This window comes from Pistacia vera, unplaced genomic scaffold (assembly GCF_008641045.1).
Source record: "Pistacia vera cultivar Batoury unplaced genomic scaffold, PisVer_v2 Contig91, whole genome shotgun sequence".
NCBI classification, from domain to species: domain Eukaryota; kingdom Viridiplantae; phylum Streptophyta; class Magnoliopsida; order Sapindales; family Anacardiaceae; genus Pistacia; species Pistacia vera.
The window spans coordinates 96,151-106,470 of NW_022196790.1; the positions used below are offsets into that span (position 1 = coordinate 96,151).

The 10,320-nt window shown below is 35.5% G+C and overlaps 1 pseudogene; it reads right to left on the reverse strand.

Annotated features, from left to right (window-relative positions):
* LOC116119883 overlaps positions 1-10,056 on the reverse strand; it is a 33,325-nt pseudogene extending 23,269 nt beyond the window's left edge.
* Between the last annotated feature and the right edge of the window lie 264 nt (positions 10,057-10,320).

Genomic DNA, 10,320 nt, shown 5'->3' on the forward strand with positions numbered 1-10,320 from the left:
TAACAGTTGTACTTATGTGTTTCACTTTAATTTGTTTGTAGGAGGAATGGGGCTACAATGGACATACAACCAATTATATTTTGACTTTTGATATATATATAAGATATAGTGAGTATAGTTATGCTAACCCCCCATTTTTATTTTGATGAAAACTTAATTAAGTCAAGTGAACTAACCAAAAACTTTAGTTCACTTCACTTAATTTTACACATACTTAACAGAAGTGGTACGCTAGCTCATAAATGGTTAACAGCAATAGCATTTTCTTTTGATGTTTATTTTTTAAAGATTTTTGGTTTTGTGTAATGTATCAAGATACGAAATGGGTTGAATTGCATGAAATTTGGCTTACTTAAAAAAAAAAAATAAAAAAAAAAACCTACAATTTTTCGTTGGCTTGAACTTGACTCGTTAAGCCGGCTCGTGAGCCATCAAATTTGGCTTTCCCCTTCAACGCGCGAGCCAAGAATTCAGTGACTCGGCTCGATTCGAGCTGTTTTTCCCCTCCCTTTCACGAGCCGAGCTCGTTAAGCCAGAACTTGGCTCGGCTCGAACAGCCCTACTTGAAGTACTCAATCTTGAGAAATTCTTTGTCAATTTGTTCCTTAATGTTTATCTTTACCTTGTTCCACATGGGAATGTAATCGAAATCTTCGATAACTAGAATGGTCCCTAACAAAGCACCCTGTGTCACTTGTTGAGCGACACTAGTAACTCCATGTATGTTGCAATTGCCAACCAATTGTTGTTCCAAAGTATAGTCAATCAAATTAGCCTGTAAAATAATTATAGCAATATGTGCAATTAAGGACAAAGTGTGTTAAGTACTTGCACTGTGAGAACACTACCATAGTCCCATCAAGAAACCTTCACTTGGTTGATTTTCTTTGAGAAACTGCAAGTCACAAAAAACTATTAGCTCTTTTATCCTTTTAGTTTTTAACAGTGTTTTTTAGTGCTTGATGAAATGTGTCATCTTGTAATACTCTTCAGAACATATAAAATAGATGAAAGTAAAGTAAAGTAATAGCGCACATCATTTTCCTTACCCTACATCAAAAAATAATGAGGTGGGCAAGGCTGCTAGCATCCCAATGGGACCGGTCTTTTAGGGAAGGCCCAATTTTTAAGACGATCCTGGCCCATGAGATTTCTCAAGGCCCGAAACAGTCCTGGAAATTTTATTTAGCCCCCTAATTTTTTATATCTTCTCTAAATAGAAAATTATGTAATGGGGTTCATAAATTTTTCGGGGTGATTTGTAAATTTTTTAATTAATTAGTAAATAAATATAAATGAATGGTAATAATGGTTTTAATTAATTTAAAGAGATAATTTAATTTTAACTTCCAATTGAAAATTTAATTTGAACTTAAACAATTAAATAAATAAAATGATGGTTAATTGGTTAAAATTTATATAGTTTTAATTTAAAGAGATAATTTAATTTTAGCATAAATATAATGTTCGCGATGTGCAAATTTAATTTAAACTTAACAAATAAACAATTAAATAAATTTTTTTATTAAATTTTAATTTACTCGCAAAATCTGTGTTTTTGATTTAGTTCGGATCTCGGATGATACTGTAGTCTTCTGTCTGCATAGTCCAATCTACTGTAATCGATGATTCAACCATATCATTGATTAAAGAGCTTCTTCTATCTTCATAATGTGGCCACTAATTGAGAATGTCGACTCAATGCATTTATGGAACTGGCACACAAAAATGTTGTGTCTTTGGGCTCAATATGGGGAATCGACTTGCATTTTGGTTCCACCATTGAAGCACGCCCATCTCTTGTTTTCCCCTTTGGTCATGAGAATGTCCATTTGCAAATACTGTTGTAGCTCATTTGGTCCATGTCTGTAGGCGCTAAAGCTGCTACATCCAGCACCACCAGTACTAAGTTCCATGTACGTAGATGCTCGATCATGTTGATGAATGTCGTCATCCGCTTCCTATTACTCATCTCTATGCGTTCCATTGTACCTATTCTAATACAAAGAAAAAGACTCTCCAATCTTCTTTTCTATCAAATAAGAATTGTGTCATTTCCTAAATGTTGGCTGTCTCATTAACTATACATTAAATACGTTTAATCTAAACGTAGGATCTAAGTAAGACCTAATCCTATAAAATGGAATATCGAACAAATTTTCCAATATTTGCTTCCATATCTAAAACAATTCTCCGTAAATCTAGATTATATCTATGTCTAGCAAAAGTTTTACAAATTTAAAGTAAAATACTAACACTAAATTAGTAGTAGATATAAATACACTTAATGTATTAGTGGAATCGCAAAAAACTTTAAGAATGTATGAAAATACTACAAACCTCCCAATGAATCGTTGACGACTTCATCCAGATAGTTCTTCCAGTTGACGAAATTTGTAATCTGTCTTGCCGTTGGCATAGCTTTTTACACATCAAGAACATGGAGTTCCAACGGACAGGCATGTTGCAACATAGCTTTCGATTGAACAGACGCTTCGCTTGGCGACAATATTGACATACTCTTTTCATCATGTATTGCTACCGGCAAGGAATCCGATAACCATGCCGCCTTATTCAATCCTCGCATATATAGCTTCTAAACCTGCTTTAATAATCAAATTGATGATGTGGCAAGCACACTCTAGTGAAAAAAATTCCTTCACCAAGCGGTCCAATTTATTTGAAATAAGAAATTGTCATGGTGTTAACAGCTATATTATCAAGCGTTAGTGCCACAACTCTCTTAGTTATAAATAATCTTGCAAAACTTCAATAATTGTAAAATAAATAGTGTCAGCACTATGTTTAGCATATATGGTTAAAACCTATCAATTTTTGTTGTAAAGCCAACTATGATCTAGGTACGTAATGTATTATGACACTCAAAAAATCGTTTGATCTCCAGCCCATATGTGAAGTAAGTGCAATAAAAATATTCTAAAAAATTTCAAATTCTTTTTAAGTTTATCACTTATTTTCCTATAAAGTTTTCCTGTGTCCTTCTCGTTGTACCCCTACTAATAGACCTATACTGTAGAGAAAAAACCTTTCCAATCATATCAACAAAAATAAATTTCAGATAAAGAAATGGGAGAGTCCTAGCAATTGTATTTTGCTACTTCCTCTCGTGTCGTTGTGCATTGTATTAACTTTAAGAGAGTTGAGTATTGTGATTAAAATTAAGTTGAGTTTGGATTTGCCTACCGCTTTCAATTAAGTTAACCTTGACCCTGCTACGTTAATTGGGGTGCTTCTTCTCCAAGTCCGCCTCATCGTAGAAGTCTCTTCTCAGTGACGGTCGTGGTCTGAAAAAAATTGCAAACCCCACACGTCTCTTCCCGCAACCATTTGGCTTTGGCGTTTTGATTTCATGAAAATTTGTCATACCCCGAACACGACCCTCTTCGTTGGTCTTGTCGTGGTGTCGTAGCTCACCTGTATTGGTTGGATGCATCCCGCTGCTCTAGATTTGGAATTGTTGAGTCTAGAAATGTGAAAATAGATCGAGCTCTTCCATTTCTTCGGTGGATGGAGGAACTGGAACATAATACTCATTGGGGATGATGATCCTTCGAATCCATAATTTTGAAAATCCATCATGAATTTATGATAAAATAATAAATAAATAGAAGTGAATGAAAGTGAATATAAATAATAACATGAATAATAAATGAAATTGAATAATATATGAAATTAAGAGGGTTTGAGAATTGAGTGAGAGAACTAGAGATTGAGAGTTGGGAGGAAAATGGAAAATGGATGATGATCCTCCCATTAGACTGTTCTCAACGGTTAGCAACAGTCCAATTTTTTGACCTCATATTATTGTCAATTTGCTATTAAAGAGGAGGGTTTTGGATATTTTACAGGGGCTTAACTAAAATTCGGGAGGGGGGGTTTGAACAAGGGCGTTAGAATTTGTTGCCCGAGGCAAGCACATGATTAATTTTTATTGTCTTTTGTACTGCTTGTTCTACTGTTTGATTAACTGACAATCATAGCTGTTTTTCCTTGTAATCTTCGCGGATGAGTTTCTTGGTTCATCGTATACTCCAATGCTAAAAATCAAAAAGCCCCGAATCTTCCATATATATTATTAAGAAAGAAGATATCAAATTAGACTGCAACAAATTTACATATGCTAACCAAAACTTTCTTTTCAACAAACACAGAGGAATAATCACGTATAATTGCGTTTTGAAAATGTTATAAATGTTAAACAATAGTTAACATATCAGTTGGCAGGATAAATGTTAAAATAATCATTTTTCATTGTTCTCCTATATATCATAAATTAAACATAGTTTATCCTTGTTTAATTGCGAATTTAAATAAAGTTAAACTAAATTTCTTAAAGCAAGCCCAAGTAAGAATAGTCAATGGGAATATTTGTTACTTGTTTCATTCTTATTGTTTAATTCCATCTTTCATCCCTTCCAAAAACAAAATTATCACAATAACATAATTTATAAACAATGAATTTCAAACTACACTCTTGATGATAAAAAATAAAAAAATAAAAAAGAGAAAGGTTTAGGGTATTGAAGAATATATTTATATAGGGAATGAATAAATATCCTTCTTGGTAATTATTGCTTTAAATTAATATATTTTTTAAAGAAATATTATCGGGGTTTTTTATTCTCTTCTTCTCCGCTACTTACTTTGAGCGAACAAATGAACAATGCTCACCAAATATCTTGACGAATTCTCACTTCAGTCCCCTCTTGTTTCGGCTATTATCTACCCCACAAAAGTTTCAAATTCTTGCACTTTACTCCAAAAATCACAAAATAAAATTTAACAAAATCCCAAATACAGGGTATTACAGAAGCCTCTATCAAACTCCAAACTTCTACCACGCTTTCAATGGATTCAGTTTCAGATGGCATCAATCGCGAGATCATCGTCTTTGTACGAGGCCGCATGAAAGGGTAATATTGAACCCTTCAAGGAAACCAAACACACAATCAATAATACAATTGTTGATATTTATATCACGTCCCCAAGTCGAACCCCAAAGTCAAGGGAGTTTGTGATCGAAATCCTTGAGATATGTCCATCACTACTCTACTACTACAACGTAATGCCCATGGAGATACGCCACACATCTTGCTGTAAAATGTGGACATGTTCTATAGTGGAGTTCTAATTGAGCGTGCAAAATCTCCACTTGAAGGCTAGAAAGTGGGGTAGGTGCCAAGCACAGATGCTGAGGATGAAGAATAACGAGGGAGACACAGCTGGACGAGGCCGTGCGGAATAACTACATCGATCTGGTGGAAATATTAGCCAAAAGACCTTGAATTTTCATATTCTGCTAATAATTTCGGAGAAACTCCACTTTACATCACTGCCGAAGGACGATCTCTCTCGATGTAGTGACTAAAATACTTGAGACTTGTAAATCAGTCTCTCATGAAGGCACTAATGGGAAGACGGCTTTGCATGCGGTAGTCTTGAGCGAAAATCTAGATAATACATAATCAGTTATTTTTGCCATCCTACTTACGTAATTATTTTTATTCTATGAGTTTGTTTAATGAATTTTTTCGGTCAAATGAATATATACAGTTATTTAGTTTTTTTTTTTTTTTTTTTTTTAATATTATTACAGATATAGTAAAAGCATACTTGAGAAAAAGAGAAGCTTGACAAAAAACAGACCAAAATGGGTGGATTCCACTTCATACGCTGCATATTACGGTCATGTTTCAATTGTCCAACAGCTTTTAGAATTTGATAGATCTCTGCGTACAAAGAAGAGAAACAAAGAAACATGACAGCTCTTCATATGGCACCTAGCCAAGGGTATGAAAACATAATGGAACAATTATTTCTTGCTGTCCAGATTGTTGCGAAATGGTGGATGACAGCCATGTGTAGTTTAGTATTAATTCTTCATATTGTGTATATTTCACGTTATTCTTCTAAATCTTTATTAAGCATGCATGTTTACTTCAGCAAGAAATCCAAGAATTGTCGAAGTTGTTGATGTTGGACCATTTCGAGGAGGTGTTTTCGTAAACTTACGCGATGAAACTTCTAAAAACACATCACTAAATTGGAGAAAAGAAAAGATTCACACATGGCTAGTCCATACTCATAGCAACAGTAACTTTCACTGCAGCTTTCACAATGCCAGGCGGTTACCAAAATGAAGAAGCCCCCAACAGGGTACTAGCGTCCTAATTCGAAATGCAGCTTTTCAAGCATTTGTTATAACAGATGCCATAGCCATGATGTTCTTTCTTTCTGCCGTCTTTGCTCACTTCGTATCAGTCACATACCGCTTGAAGGCCGCCTTAATTTCCATGGTAGCAATGATTCTTGCTTTTATTAAAGGCACATATGCAGTGTTAGCACCTTCTCCAGGGCTAGCCATTGCCACTTGTACGGTTTGTTTGAGTATTTCCTCAGTGTTTTACTTGAACTACAAGATGGAAAAGACAATGCAAGAAGCCAAGCCATAGCCCTGGAGAAGTTCCATCGAATAAATTCTATACCTAACTTGTAATTACTTTACACGGCGATTCGAGTTCTGAAAGAAAGATTATGAGAACCAGATCCCTGGGTATACAGCTAGCTTGTAAAACTGAAATGTTATTTTTCACTGCGGTTGGTTTACTTTGTTAACTTGAGTTTAAACTTGTGTTGTGAGAGAAGCCACTTGTTGGCTCACCATTGGGTTTTAGGAAATATAATAAAAAAATAAAAAAAACCTTCTTGTTTAATTCGCATTTTGAGATGAGAAATTGAAGTAGGAAGAAAGCTGCCCCGATTGGAAGAAAAGAGCTAGCAAAAACTCTTGAACTTTCCACACTCTTCTCCTTTTAGTTTCCAAAATAGTTGCTCTGTTTGTGTTATGTTTTAGACGAAATTTCAAGTTGTTTTCCTCAGATTTTGAGCTCCACTTCTTACTCGTTTTCCTGGAAATTTGTTGTGTTGGGGTGTTGGTGGTTGAACTGAAAAATCAGCCAAAAAAATTGGTATCAGAGCTTTGTTAAGGGTCAATGACAGTGTTGAAGAGCTTCGATTTTGAAGAAAACTGACTGGCCAGCTCAAGCAACCCTAACCTCAAATCTCACAACTCTCCGTTCCGATGTTCGATGGTGAAAGGTGCGACTTTTGGTGTGTTAAAATGCAAACTCACTTTCGCTCACATGATTTGTAATATAAGAACAGAGCTATTAGAAATTTAAGAATCAGTAAGATATGCCGGTGTATATTTGATGTGATGATGCCATACAGAAAATCAGGGCACTGCATATGCCGTGTGTGAACGGAGGCAGAGAAGAAACATAAGCGCCACACAACAGAAGATTATGGTCATCACCCATCCACATATGAATTTCACTAGAGCTTCCAGTTCACGTTCTGCAAACCCCAAAACCACTAAATTTCCTAATTGGTAAGGCAAGAAAACATAAATTTAGCTTAAAGTAAGAAACCATACCCGAAAATCATCAGCTATCCCAACTCCTACAAGTGATCCAACAAAAGCATGAACACATGAAACAGGAAGATTTATCTGAGTTACTATGATGATTGCAGCAACAGTATAATTGTGAGGCTAATCCTCTGAATTGCTCATGAATTGAGCTTCCCACCAAGACATTGAGTTAGCCTCCATCCACACGGAAGAATCCCTTACAGCTGCAATCCTCCAACACCTCTAAACCACCAGCTCACCTGTACTGACCTCTGAAAGTTTCTTATTCATGTTAATTTATGTCAATGTAAATATTACAAGTTGTGTGGTTAGTAAAAAGTTAAAGCAAAATAACTCACCACATCTTCGCCATTTCCGGAATATTTTTCTCTGTGTTTGAATACATCAACAATGGCTCCATATGGACTTACAACAGCAGCTATCTCACTAGCAGATTGAATGAGACTGCAGATGAATGAATTGCAGATGTAAACAAACATAGTGATTGTATTGTTTTCATTAATTACAAGAGTAAACTTACGCGAATATAGTGAAGCTAGAAGCTGTGGAAAGCTGAAGAATTCCTCTATCTCATCATATTTTTCGGCTAAAGCAGCCCGAATGAGGTATGTCTGTCGTACTCAATAACCTGCTTCATTATCGAACCAACTTTTTTTTTACACTATAATTTTCACACAACCTTTAATTTTCTTTATTGCTTATAGACTCAGAGATTACTTACTGGAGACACAGTGGATTTCGTGAACTTTCTGATGAACTTGGAGGCAGTTTCAAATAGGCCTGTTTTCTCAATCTCTGAAAGTTCTTGGTTTGGACCAACTGGTTTGGGGTAAACCCAAGCAATTGTTTAAATGGTGTGCATTGTTCAGTCACTGTCGAATTAATCTGGGATATAGAGTGAGCCTGCTCAGGATCTTTGATTTTTTGGATTGCATCTGGCGAGGCCCAGCTTCGCTCTTCCTCTTCATAGACTGTGTCAAGTACTCTCATCTCTATAACTCTTTCAACACTTCCTCAATATCATCTTCCCTTTGGTATCATTGTCTGAATCTGATCCTGACTTTCCACACATTGTTGCTTTTCAGCCATGTTTTTCTTGGCTTGCTTATATTTTCTTGTTGCTTAAGTTTTTTATAGCCAAAGGAACCACCACACCTATAGTAAAACCAGATTCAGTATTGAACAAGAAGGAAAAGATAGAAAAAACAATGAGAAATTAATATTAAGAGTTAGTAACATGATTTATAAATATAAGAACAGATATATTATTAGAGAATTTACCAAAGATAAGAGTGCTCCAATCAATGTGGCCTGCCACAGCAGATATGATACCCATTTGGAAACAGAACCTAAGTTGCTATGACCTGTCATCCAGTTTCAGTGAAAGAAATAAATTGGATGCTATTCCCCTTATAAAGCTAAATGTAACACCTGATACATAAGGAAAAGGCATAGCAGTCCGGCAGATATTCCATAGTCAATGGGAAAAATGAGAATCCTCTTCGATGCATTTTCATGGCGAAGTAGAGACGCCTTCAGGAGAGCAAAGAGAAAGCCTGCACATATGCAGGCTAGTAATGGAGCTACAGTCCACTCGAGGAATATCCAGAGGAGTCCTCCACCATTAAAATTGTGATTTTCATTCTGCATTAATTAGACCATGCTTGAGAACTAGAAATCATATATAAATCTTGAAGCTACTCAGTCTTGAGAAATTCTTTGTCAATTTGTTCTTTAATGTTATATTTTACCTTGTTCCACAAGGGAATGTAATCGAAATCTTCGTAACTAGAATGGTTCCTAACAAAGCACCCTGTGTCGCTTGTTGAGCCGATACTGGTAACTCCATATATGTTGCAATGCCAGCCAGATTGCTGTTCCAAAGTATATCAATTAAATTACTGCCTGTAATATAATTATAAGCAATATATGCAATTAAGGACAGAGTGTTGTTAAGTACTTGCACTGATGAGAACAACTACCATAGTCCACATCAAGAAACCTTCACTTGGTTGATTTTTTGAGAAACTGCAAGCACACAAAAAATTATAGCTTTTTTATCCTTTAACAGTAGTTTTTTAGTGCTTGATGAAATGTGCCATCTTGTAAATATTCTTCAGAACTATAAAATAGATGAAAGTAAAGATAAAGCCGCACATCATTTTCCCTGACCCTACATCAAAAATAAAGCATTAACACTGCTGTTGCTCGCGAAGGCTGCTCCAGGAACGTAGATTAAGCAAGCTACTATTGAAGCCTTTAAAGGGTCAACGCGTCTACCCTACCGCCGTTGAAACTGTCATTCCACAATAAACATTATCAATGCCACAAAAATTGCACATCATAGTTCTGTAATAATGTAGTAATGTCTGCAGTTGATTTTCTTTTTCCTTAATTTCATTTAAGATGTTGATTATGCTGCACATATGAAATGAAAAAGAAAGAAACAGACCGGAGCTGGAAGATTGTTGGCACCAGCTGAAAATGCCATAGCAACAGCAGCAAAAGCCCCAAGTATTGTGCACCCAATGATAAGTCTCCTTCCACTTTCCAACAACCCTGGAAACAAATTCAACATTAATTTTCTCGTTCTTTGAAGACATTATTGTGTCAGATGGAGTCTCTCTCAATCAGCAAAATTATTATGTCCAAGAACAGAAGGGTATTAGAATTTGTTGCAATGTCATTTACATTGGATATATCCCCAAGGCAAGCACATGATTAATTTTTATTGTCTTTTGTACTGCTTGTTCTATTGTTTGATTAACTGACAATCATAGCTGTTTTTCCTTGTAATATTCGTGGATGAGTTTCTTGGCTCATTGGATACTCCAATGTCTAAGCATCAAAAAAGGATAAAAATTAAA